The 11,786-nt window shown below is 45.1% G+C and overlaps 1 long non-coding RNA gene across 1 annotated transcript in view; it reads left to right on the top strand.

The window, feature by feature from the left end:
- The window catches only part of LOC132207711 (uncharacterized), a 17,292-nt gene extending 5,951 nt beyond the window's left edge, over positions 1–11,341 (top strand). The window contains exons 3-4 of the long non-coding RNA XR_009443726.1: positions 3,292–3,560; positions 7,675–11,341. This is a non-coding gene — a long non-coding RNA (uncharacterized LOC132207711). The remainder of the gene's footprint in view (positions 1–3,291; positions 3,561–7,674) is intronic.
- The last annotated feature ends 445 nt before the right edge of the window (positions 11,342–11,786 follow it).

Below are 11,786 nucleotides of genomic sequence, written 5' to 3'. Positions count from 1 at the left end.
TTCGCTCCGGACCAGGCAACATCTCCTCTGCACCTTTTCCAATGCTTCCACGTCCTTCCTGTGATGGGGCGACCAGAACTGTACGCAATATTCCAAATGAGACCGCACCAGCTTTTTGGACAGTTGCTCTGGATCTCAATCCCACTGCCAATAAAACCGAAAACACCGCAAGCCTTCTTCACAGCACTATCAACCTGGATGGCAATTTTCAGGGATCGACATAGATGGACACCCTCTGCACAGCAACACTACCAAGAATCTTTCCATTGACCCAATATTCTGCCTTCCTATTATTCATCCCAAAGTGAGTCACCTCACATTTATCCGCATTGAACTCCATCTGCCACCTTTCCGCCCAATTCTGCAGTTCATCCAAGTCTACCTGTCACCTGCAACATTCTTCCACATTGTCCACCACTGCACCGACTTGAGTGTCATCTGCAAACTTACCAACCGATCTACCAATGCCTCCGTCCGAGTCATTTATAAAAATGACAAACAGCAGTGGTCCCAAAACAGATCCTTGAGACAAATCAGTAGTAACCAGACTCCAGGCTGAATATTTTCTATCAACCACCACTGGTTGCCTCCTTAGCCAAAGCCAGTTTCGAATCCAACCTGCTAAATCTCCCTCAATCCCATGTCTCCATGTTTTCTCCAATAGCCTACCATGTGGAACCTTATCGAAGGCTTTACTGAAGTCCATGTCCACCACGTCAACTGCCCGACCCTCATCCACGTGCTTGGTCACCTTCCAAAATTACTCAGAGGCTTGTGAGACACGACCTGCCCTTGACAAATCCATGTTGACTTTCATCAAATTGGTGCTTGCTCGATGATTATAAATCCTATCTCGTATAATCCTTTCCAAAACTTTTCCTGCAACAGACGGAAGGCTCACTGGGTTTATAATTAGCTGGGTCATCTCTACTGCCCTCTTTGAACAAGGGCACAACATTTGCAACCCTCCAGCCTTCTGGTACTAAACCTGTAGACAATGAGGATTCAAAGATCAAGGCCAAAGGCTCCGCCGCCTGTTCCGTAGCCTCCCAGAGAATCTGAAAGTTTTGAAGGATGCTGCGTTGTATCCGGAGGTTGGTGGGGTGGTACGTTAGGACGAGGGAGACTTTGTTTTGGTTGTTGTCGCGGGGTGGGGTGAGAGGGATTTGTTGCAGGAAATGCTGGAGACACGGTCGAGGGCGTTATCAACCACAGAGCGGGGCAAGTTGTGCTCCTTGAAAAATGAGGACATCTGAGATATACGGGAATAGAATACCTCATCCTGTGAGTGCAGATGCAGAGGCAAAGGAATGGGGAATAGGGGATGAAGTGTTGCGGGAATATGGTGGGAGGAGGTGTAATCTTGGTAGCTGTGGGAATTGGTGGAGTTGAAATGGATATTTGTTTCTCAGTGGTTGGAAATAGAGTGGTCCAGGTAGGAGAGAGAGGTATCAGAGATTGTCCAGGTTAACTTCAAGTTGGGGAGGAAGGTGTTGGGGAAGTGGATGAACTGTTGGAGCCCCTTGTGGGAACACGAGGCGGTGCCGATACAGTCATCAATGTAACGGAGGAAGAGGTGGGGTTGAGGGCCAGTGGAGGTACGGAAGAGGGAGCGTTCCATGTAACCTCCAAAGAGGCAGGCATAGCTTGGGCCCATTTGGCTACCCTGGCCACCCTCTTTGTCTGTAGGAAGTGGGAGGAATTGAAAGAGAAACTGTTGAGGGTTGTTCAAGGACCGGAACTTGCCCCTCCTCAGTGGTCAAAAACACCCTCGACCGTGTCACCCGCGTTTCCCACAACTCATCCCTCACACCCGCACCCCATAATAACTACCAAAACAGTGTCCTCGTCGCCCTCACGTACCGCCCCACCAACATCCGGATTCAATGCGTCGTCCTCCGACCCTTCTGCCATCCGCAATCCGACCCCGCCACCAAAGACATTTTTCCCACCACCCTTAGGTGACCCCCTTATCCGCTCCACACTCCCCTCTAGCACTCCCTACACCCAGCACTTTTCCCTGCATATCCATAAATGTTGTCATCACAAAGTTTAAAATTGACTGGTCCCGATACCTCACCCCCATCCCAGGCCCCAGGAAGAATTTCCTCATCAAACAGATGTTTACCTGCACATCTGCTCATGTGGTAGACTATATCCACTGTTGCCATTGTGGCCCCCTCTACATCGGGGAAACCAAACAGAGGTATGGGGACCGCTTCACCTGTGCTCAGTTTGTACTAAAGAACTGCACCTCCCAGTCGCGAACTGTTTCGACTCTCCCTACCAATCCACAGGTAACATGTCCATCCTGGGCCTCCTGCAGTGCCACAACGATGCCACCTGAAGGTTGCAGGAGCAGCACCTCATATTGCGCTTGGGAACCCTGCGCTCCATGGTATCAATGTGGACTTGACAAGCTTCAAAATCACCCCTCCCACTCCCGCATCCCAAAACCAGCCCACCTATCCCATCCTGCCACCTCAAACCCCACCCCCATTTCCTACCTCCTAACCTCTTCCCGCCCCGGAGACCTGTTCGTCCTCCCCGGACTGACCTATCCCCTCCCTACCTCCCCACCTACACTCACCTCTGCTGGTTCCATCCCCACCTCTTTAACTTGTCTGTCTCCTCTCCACCTATCTTCTCCTCTAACCATCTTTGATCCGCCTCCCCCTCTCTCGCTATTTATTTCAGAACTCTCTCCCCCTCCCCCTTTTCTGATGAAAGGTCTCGGCCCAACGTGTCAGCTTTTGTGCTCCTCAGATGCTGCTTGGCCTGCTGTGTCCATCCAGCTGCACGCTTTGTTATCTCTACATCTCTTAACAACCTCATTAAGTGAGTTCTAGAGCGAACTATGCAGGGTAGACTTTGGGTTTATCATTCTAACTTGCCAGTCCTGAAAGATGAAAGTTGGATGTTTGTTTCATAGCTATGAAAGATATCCTGAAAGGATTTTTCAAATCTTTTGTTGAGAATTGTACCCATTTAGTCACTAATCCTTTTCCTTCTTTAAAGTGTCCTTGGTAGTGACAAATTTCAAATATCTGCGGAATTTTATTTGGCTTTGTATTGGTTCTCTGTGATTCTCTGTTAATGGCTCCGCGACCTGCCAGCTAATTACAGAATTTATCATTGATGTGCCTGTACCAAAATCTTTCGTCTTATACTATTTCTCCCAATTTCAGGAGAAAGTCCAGAGAGACCTTTTAAAGGAAAGGGGATTAGAAAGAAAATCTATCGATCAAAATCATGAATAGTTGATAAATTATTTGCATTCCATATTTCCAGAACCTGCCCCGGAAGAGAGAGCCCAGAGAATTGCCAAAGCTGTCCGCAAACAGTCAATAGAAGTGAAGGAAAATTGGGAACAACTGAAAATCCGTGCGAGCAACTGGCAGAAACAGGTGGAAAAGGCGTTGGAGAAACTTCAAGAACTGCAGAAAGCTCTGGATGATCTTGAGGCTCATGTGATAACAGCTGAGGGGGTCCACACTGATTGGCAACCTGTGGGTGACCTGCTTATTGACTCATTGCAGGATCACATTGATAAAACCACAGTAAGTGCAATTACATTACACTTCACTTATGAACAGATGTAACCAGAATGTTGTATCGAGACGATCAGTAATATGAGTACTTCAGTAATATTGATTGAATGGTTGTTCACTGAATTTGCAAATTAAAACTTAGTTGAGCATGCCTTCTGATGATATCACAACATGAATATCAGTATAATTGAGGATTCTATTAGTCAGTGACATCAGCTGAGTTGTCTGCTTGTTGCCATGTTATCAGGGTTAAAGGTAAAGTCTTAGCACGCCATTTGGCGACTCGTTAGAGAGAGACAACTGGTTATGATTTAACCTGAAGATCACCATGCCTCAGGGAAGTAGAGGGGTTGAGGCGAAGACCCTTTGTGGTCAGCTCACTGGTGTGGCAATTGAGCCCTCTCTGCAGGGCATCACTCTGCATCACAAACCAACTGAATTTGAATAGAGTTTAGGATTGGAGAGCAATCCATGCAATTATTTTTTTTAATGAATGTTTCTCACTGGGACTCTCTCACTGGCAAACTTTTTAAAAGCCAGCTCAGCCATACAGGCGAGATCAGTTCCTGATCTCAGCTGAATTTTTTGACCTGGGGTGGGTCAGCGTTAGGAGTTCATTGATTGGAATGAATTCTCATTCAGTTAGCGAGAAGGATACTACACGTGAATAGATCGATGTTTTGAAAAGAGGATGAGATATGAGCAAAAGTTTAATTGATGTGGAAGACCAGCCACAATCATCATCGATGGTGGAGCAAGCTTGAGCGGCCATGCAACGTTGTGCTGCCGCTATTTGACTTGTTCTGTGGAAAGGAAGGAAAATGGTCCAAGTGTCAAAAATGCCGAAGACCACATCATTCTACAACCTCAAAATTTGATTGTGTTCAGCACATTATCACTCCTGGTACCCCTAAATCCTGGTCCATCATCTCAGCAGCTCGACTCTGCCCAAAAGCTGGTTACTTGTGACATTTTTGAGGGATCTTCCCAAGTCTGAAAATCATTTTTGTTTTTGTACAATCAGAGTTGGCCAGTGTGGAAGGAGGTCGTTTGGCATATCGTAGCTCTTTGAAATAACTCCCCAATTCGTCCCCCTCTGCTTGGCAATGACTTCAACCACTTATAAAATTTCTTTAATGGAGGGAAACTTTGAAGGCGTGTGATTGGAGTGTTAACGATCCCAGAATACAACTGAGCCTTATTAAGTTGTAAGTTCTGATGATCAAGAGCTTGATGAAAGAGGATTGTTTGAAAAAGTGCCTTAAAAGAGGAAATGTACAGAGGCTAAGAGGTGTAGGAAGTTAGCGAGTTTTGAGAGGATTTGTTGCTTGGCTTGAGGTTCTGGATGTGAGTTTGCTCGCTGAAGGTGTTGGAAGTCTCTTCTTGGGTTTGAAGCCGACACAATTAAATGTTTGGCAACTAGTAGTGGGCCCTTTAAAATCAAGAGTGGGCAAGAGGACATAATTAGACGAGTGCAGATATCCTGAAGTATGGTTGGACTGGTGGAGATTACCAAAATAGCGATAGGCTTAGCCAAGTAACGATTTGTAAACAAAAATGAGAATTTAATAAAATTACTGTTAATAGTATCAGTCAGGTAGAAAGTACAGAGAATAGGAATTGGTTCAAGTTGAGACTCAGGCAGTGGAGTTTTAGACGACCTCAAGTGTTCAATGGACAAATGTGGGTCTCCATCAGGGAATGCATTAGAATTGTCAGGTCCAGAAGTGAAGTAGTTCCAGGTCAAGGTTTCACTGCTAATGAGCCGAGACAAAAGACAGGTAGGCAGGATTGAAAAGATGTAAAGAGACAGCTTTAGGGATTGCATGAATGTGTGGTCGGACGTTCATCATGGGATAAACAAGATGCCAAGGTTGTGCTGAGACAAGCGTAATATTACATTGTTGCCAAGGCGGAGTAATGCAATCAGTAGGTAGTGAATAGAGATTGGTGTGGGGACCACAAAGTGGTCTTCCCAGTTTTAAATTGTTATCTCTACATAGTTGCGCAACTTTATGTTCTGTTCAAAAGGCATTACTGACAAGGAAACAGAAGTTAGCCATTTGTTTACTTGTCAATATATCTTGATTTTTCCACCATGTTCTCCAATTATTAACACAACATGTGCACTGTACGAACTGAACCGTTCAAACCTTAAAAGGAAATGTTAAAATTGTGGAATATAAAGTTAAATTTATTTCATTGAAAATTTAAATAAATTACATGAAGGTTTGACCAAGACTGCAAGGAATTAGATGGAACACCAGATGAATAGAACAAGCAGTAGTAAAGTGGTATTAGCTGGATGTTCCTGAAGAAAGAGAACACAGCCAACCTTTCTTCCATAAGGGGGATTAATTGTGTGGTGTCAGACACAGTCAATTCAATCATTCCTTCTGTCTTTGCTGTCTGGCTATACGATGGTTGTAATATTTCCTTTTTTAAATGCTCAAGGTGAGACATACTTGACATTCTCATTTTATAAATTTTAAGAAGTTGACTTATTGTCAAGTCACGGTAGGATTGAAAACACATTCTATAAGTGTTTGAAGTCAGAAGTCACATGACACCAGCTTGTCGTCCAACAGGTTCATTTGAAATCACACAAGCTTTTGGAGTGCAGCCCCTTCATCAGGTGCAGTTCGTGAGGTGACCACAGAGAGACACAGCTTATCAGCAGAGAGATCAAAAGATCATAGAATTGGCGTGAGTGGAGTGTCAGATAATAACTCTATACAGGTGACCAAGAGTGTTAGAGGCAAGTAAAGCGTTTATAAAGTCAATGTCAGTGCTGTGTTGTCATGATAATCAGGCAGCGCAACAGGAATGTACAAAAGGTGACATCTCAGGTCAGACTCTGACTTGTAGTTTAGAGGCTTGTGTTCAGAATCTGTCTGAGAGTTTTAACCTTTATTTCAAAAGCAAGAATTTATAAGATACCACACTGACTGTAACTGCAAGTTGTGTGTTTCTTCAACAAAATATCTGCAAACAAACAAACATCCTGGATGAGGACTTATTATCTGACACTCCACTCACACCAGTTGTATGATGTTTTGATCTGTCTGCTTATCAATTGTGTGCGTGTGTGTTTTCCTCCCTGACCGCACCTGATGAAGGGACTGCACTCCTAAAGCTTGTGTGATTTCAAATAAACGTGTCAGATTATAACCTAATGCCATGTGACTTCTGACTTTGTCCATCCTAGTCCAACACCAGCACCTCCACATTATAACTTTTTGGAACCAAGTCAGTGCAACAGGTACATGTCGAACATTTGACTTCGGAAGAATGCCGAGTGCTGAAAAGTTCATTAATAACAAAGGATTTCTTCATTATGCCATCTATCGTAACATGCTGCGTCTCACAGTCACAATGAAAGGATGGCCACTTGAATTTAGCAGGGCCAAGAACAGTTATGGACATTTTTAGCATGAGAGGAGGCCATTCAACCTATTTTAGCTGTCCCAGCTCTCTCCCAGCGCAACAAAATTAATCCTTCTCTCGAACTCATTCCACATATTTCACAGAATTGAAATATATATGTACATACTTAAGAGATTTTAACATCAAGTGAGCAGTTCTCGCACTTCACCTTGTCACTAAAAATGGAAAACGTGACTTCGAAAGAGTGGGTCTTTATTTTGTTCTGTTTTGATGATGAAGCAGATGCAAGTCAAAGTGCTGGAACTGGCATCTTGAACTTAGCAACTGTTCAACGTGTATAAAATGAATTCTGTGCGCATCTACTAAAAGCAGTTTTATGGAAGGAAAAGGTACCAAAGAAGATTTGGTGTATTGTGCTTGATGCTATTATACTCCAACCTGTGAAAACAGAACTCTACGACTGAGAGTGTTGAGATCTGAGAGGGTGCTATCTTGTTTGAATGTGCATTGCTAAGCCTAGGCCTATTTTCCCAACAGCAAAATTGGTAATCCAGCAAGAAATGGATATTTCTCACATTTGTTGGCTGTAAGTGTCTGGTTAAAGTTTGAGTACAGTTTCCTTATATACAGGTGCTTAACCTGCTTTTACAGTTGGAACATGTGTTGTGCCAATGAAAATTTTTTGAATGGTTTCACCTCCAGTTTTCCTCTTTATACATATTTGGTATTTTTTCAGGGTAAGGACTATCTGCAAAATCTGTGATTGGGTTTTGAAAGACAGCAGCCTTTGTTTTGGAGAGATAATGGGAACTGCAGATACTGGAGAATGCGAGATAACAACGTGTGGAGCTGGATGAAGACAGCAGGCCAAGCAGCATATTCGGAGCACAAAAGCTGACATTTCGGGCCGAGAACCTTGTTCAGAAAATGGTGCGGGTTCTGAAATAAATGGGGAGAGAGGGGGAGGCGGATGGAAGATGGATGGAGGAGAGGAGAGTATGGGTAGGGAGGCAGGGAGGGGATAGGTCAGTCTGGGGAGGCCGGACAGGTCAAGGGAGCGGGATGAGGGGAAATAGGGGTGCGGTATGAGGTGGGAGGGGGGATGGGTGAGAGGAAGAATAGGTTAGGGAGGCGGGGACGAGCTGGGCTGGTTTTGGGATGCAGTGGCAGGACAGGAGAGTTGGAAGCTTGTGAAATCCACATTGATACCATTGGGCTGCAGGGTTCCCAAGCAGAATATGAGTTGCTGTTCCTGCAACCTTCGGGTGGCGTCATAATGGCACTGCAGGAGGCCCAGGTTGGACATGTCCTCTCGGGAATGGGAGGGGGAGTTGAAATGGTTAGTGACTGGGAGGTGCAGTTGTTTATTGCAAACTGAGCGTAGCTGTTCTGAAAAGCGGTCCCCAAGCCTCTGCATCGTTTCCCCAATGTCGAGGAAGCCACAACGGGGACAGCGGATGTTTTGGATATTTCTTAAGCATTGATTTTCATTCAGAGTTGGTTGGATTTTGCTGAAGCAATAGACATAACTCAATATGACGTAGACAATGTCAGAGTTAATGTTTCGCGTCCTGTGACCCTTCCTCAGATCTCACTCTTCACTGATGCTGCCAGACCTGCTGAGCTTTTCCAGCAACTTCTGCTTTTGTTGCTGATTTACAGTGCCCACTGTTCTTTTTTTTACAACACAGACAAAACTTGATCTCTGCAGGAAGCATGATGCTGCATTCTCCAACTTCCCTGCCTTTTTGTAATATAATATTGTCTTTTTAGGACAGAAGTGGCTTTTTTTTGTTTGTTTTAACTTCCGCACATACTTTCTATGCAGGTTAAAAGTCTATACCTTTTCAGTTCTGTGCTGTATAATGAAGACTTGGAACAATTTTTTTTTTATAAAGTAGAAAATCAGTGTGGTTTGTTTTCCAAAATGTGATGTGTAAGTGCAACGCTTAACAGTGTGTTCATCAAACTATTGTTTCCTTTGATCTTTGTGTTGCAGAAATTTCTAGAATCATTTCATATATATTTTTCTTGATATATTTTAGCAGCTTTCCTGGAGCAAGTCTGTTTTCCTTCGGATGAGACGACTTTCAGACATACTCCCTTTATTATGAGATTTAATTGCGGTAAAATGAGGAGGATTTTTATTCACTGAGACACACATGACTATATGTTTAAAGCATTGGCAAAAGAGTTCTGTTCAGACTGTCATGTTATCTGGTGTTTGTACCAGGCTTTCCGATGAAATGCAAGTGATTAAGGATGCTAATGATGCCACATGTTATTACAAGAGGAAATGAACATTCAAGTAAGGATTTTATGCCACATTTATACATAGCATGGACCATGCAGCATGGATGCAGTGACTGAGTGAAATGGGATGCAGTGACTGAGTGAAATGGGATGCAGTGACTGAGTGAAATGCTCACACCGACTTGCCCCTCCAGTCCAGATCCGCTCACTGTGACGAGCCCCTGCAGTCCTGACCCGCTCACAGCGACTTTGCCCCTCACTCCTGACCCGCTCACAGTGACTTGCCCCTGCAGTCCTGACCCCCTCACAGTGACCTGCCCCCTCACTCCTGACCCGGTCTGCATTGAGGAAACCAAGCAGAGGCTTGGGGACCGCTTTGCAGAACACCTCCACTCGGTTCGCAACAAACAACTGCACTTCCCAGTCGCGAACCATTTTAACTCCCCCTCCCATTCCTTAGACGACATGTCCATCATGGGCCTCCTGCAGTGCCACAATAATGCCACCCGAAGGTTGCAAGAACAGCAACTCATAATCCGCTTGGGAACCCTGCAACCCACTGGTATCAATGTGGACTTCACCAGCTTCAAAATCTCCCCTTCCCCAACTGCATCCCAAAACCAGCTCAGTTCTTCCCTTGCCCCTACTGCATCACAAAACCAGCCCAGCTGTTCCCTTCCCCCAACTGCATCCCAAAACCAGCCCAGCCTGTCTCCGCCTCCCTAACATGTTGTTCCTCTCACCCATCCCTTCCTCCCACCTCAAGCCACACCTCATCCTGCCTCCTTGACCTGTCTGTCTTCCCTGGACTGACCTATGCCCTCCCTACCTCCTCACCTGTACTCTCCTCTCTACCTATCTTGTTTTCTCTCCATCTTCGGTCCGCATCCCGCCCCCCCTCCCTATTTATTCCAGTTCCCTCTCCCATCCCCCTCTCTGATGAAGGGTCTAGGCCCGAAATGTCAGCTTTTGTGCTCCTGAGATGCTGCTTGGCCTGCTGTGTTCATCCAGCTCCACACTTTGTTATCTTGGATTCTCCAGCTCCCATTATCAGTGGCATTTTCCTCTTCATCAAAGTTTGTGCAAAAGCAACACGATATGGGGCGGCACGGTGGCTCAGCGGTTCGCACTGCAGCCTCACAGCACTGGGGACCCAGGTTCAATTCCAGCCTCAGTCTGTGTGGAATTTGCACCTTGTCCCTGTGTCTGCATGGGTTTCCACCAGGTGCTCCGGTCTCCTCCCACAGTCCAAAGATGTGCACGCTAGGTGGATTGGCCATTCTAAATTGCCCATCGTGTTCAGGGGCGTGGGTCTGGGTGGGATGCTCCAAGGTTTGGTGTGCACTTGTTGGGCCAAAGGGCCTGTATCCACACTGTAGGGAATCTAAACAATCCTGTTCCCACATCTCCATGATATAACCCTGCTGATCACTGCACACAGAGATGTTTGATAACAAAAGGATAACAATAATATTCAAACCCAGTGCTGGAGATGTATTTTAAATACACTGAGGCCAGTGTCGATCTCCAATTAAACTTTTATTTACAAATGAACTGTCTTCAACTTTAGCACTGCCTCATTCAGAGATAGTTGCCAGGGTGTCAGCATCTCTGACCCTCACACTTCTTATCTGTCAGCCAGGGCTCCCTGATTTGGGCTGTTAATATGGAACAATCAGGCAACTCATATTCTGTGAGGTTCAACTGGCCGACCTGGTCACAAACCAGTGCAGTGTGTTCATCGAAAATCAAACGTACCAGAAAGATACCATTCCATACCAGTGCAAAGGAAGGCATGAGGCGAAACTGGGGAGGGAAGGGAACTGCTTATTGGCGGTGGCCCAGAGAGTAGAAGAAAATCGAATGGGAAGAAGACCATTTGAGACTGAGGGAGAGAGATGTAATTGCCTGAATGAGGCATTCCAATTGCGAAATGGATTTTTGTGTGTACACCATGTTCAGTTTCCCCGATCTGTGCTCCTCTTTAAATCATTAGTATCTGAAATTTCTGTATCATTTCCAAATGTTCTGTCTCTAATGTTATGCTGTTGGAATTGGTTGAACTGCAGAGATTATTTATTTGCACAAATGTGTTCAGTGAAATGAGTTGCATGCTATATATTTATTATTCTTCCTGATTCTATTATACACATACAAATTAAAGTTAGTTCCACTTTTGAACAACAAACTGCTTTTAGATGTCTGATGTATCTCATTTGCCTGCCACTTACTCTTGTTGATGAGTTGTGTTTCTGTTTTGTGAAGAAATATGAATGAGCTGGAGCACTAATGGCAATGCCCAATGTGGTGAATATCCAACATTGCAGCTGGAAGGTGGGGCAGGGAGGGGGATGGGTTTCACAAGAACTATTACAGAGGGAAATGGAGAGACAGGTGATGTATGTGGCAGCACCGAGACAGTGAGGAGAATGAAATGCAGCCTGAAGGGGAATCTGGCTGTCGTCTCAAAGTCACGGGCTGAATGGAAGAGGACAGAAAGGATTCACTCAGAGGAAGAGAAGATCAGACGAGACTAACTGTGAAACAGGCAGTAATCATTGGCAAGTTACTGATCGGAGGGTGAATCAATCGGGC

This window comes from Stegostoma tigrinum, unplaced genomic scaffold (genome assembly GCF_030684315.1).
Source record: "Stegostoma tigrinum isolate sSteTig4 unplaced genomic scaffold, sSteTig4.hap1 scaffold_128, whole genome shotgun sequence".
In the NCBI taxonomy this organism is placed as follows: domain Eukaryota; kingdom Metazoa; phylum Chordata; class Chondrichthyes; order Orectolobiformes; family Stegostomatidae; genus Stegostoma; species Stegostoma tigrinum.
The sequence above is the reverse complement of the archived record's forward strand: the minus strand, read 5'-3'. Positions and strand labels throughout refer to the sequence as shown.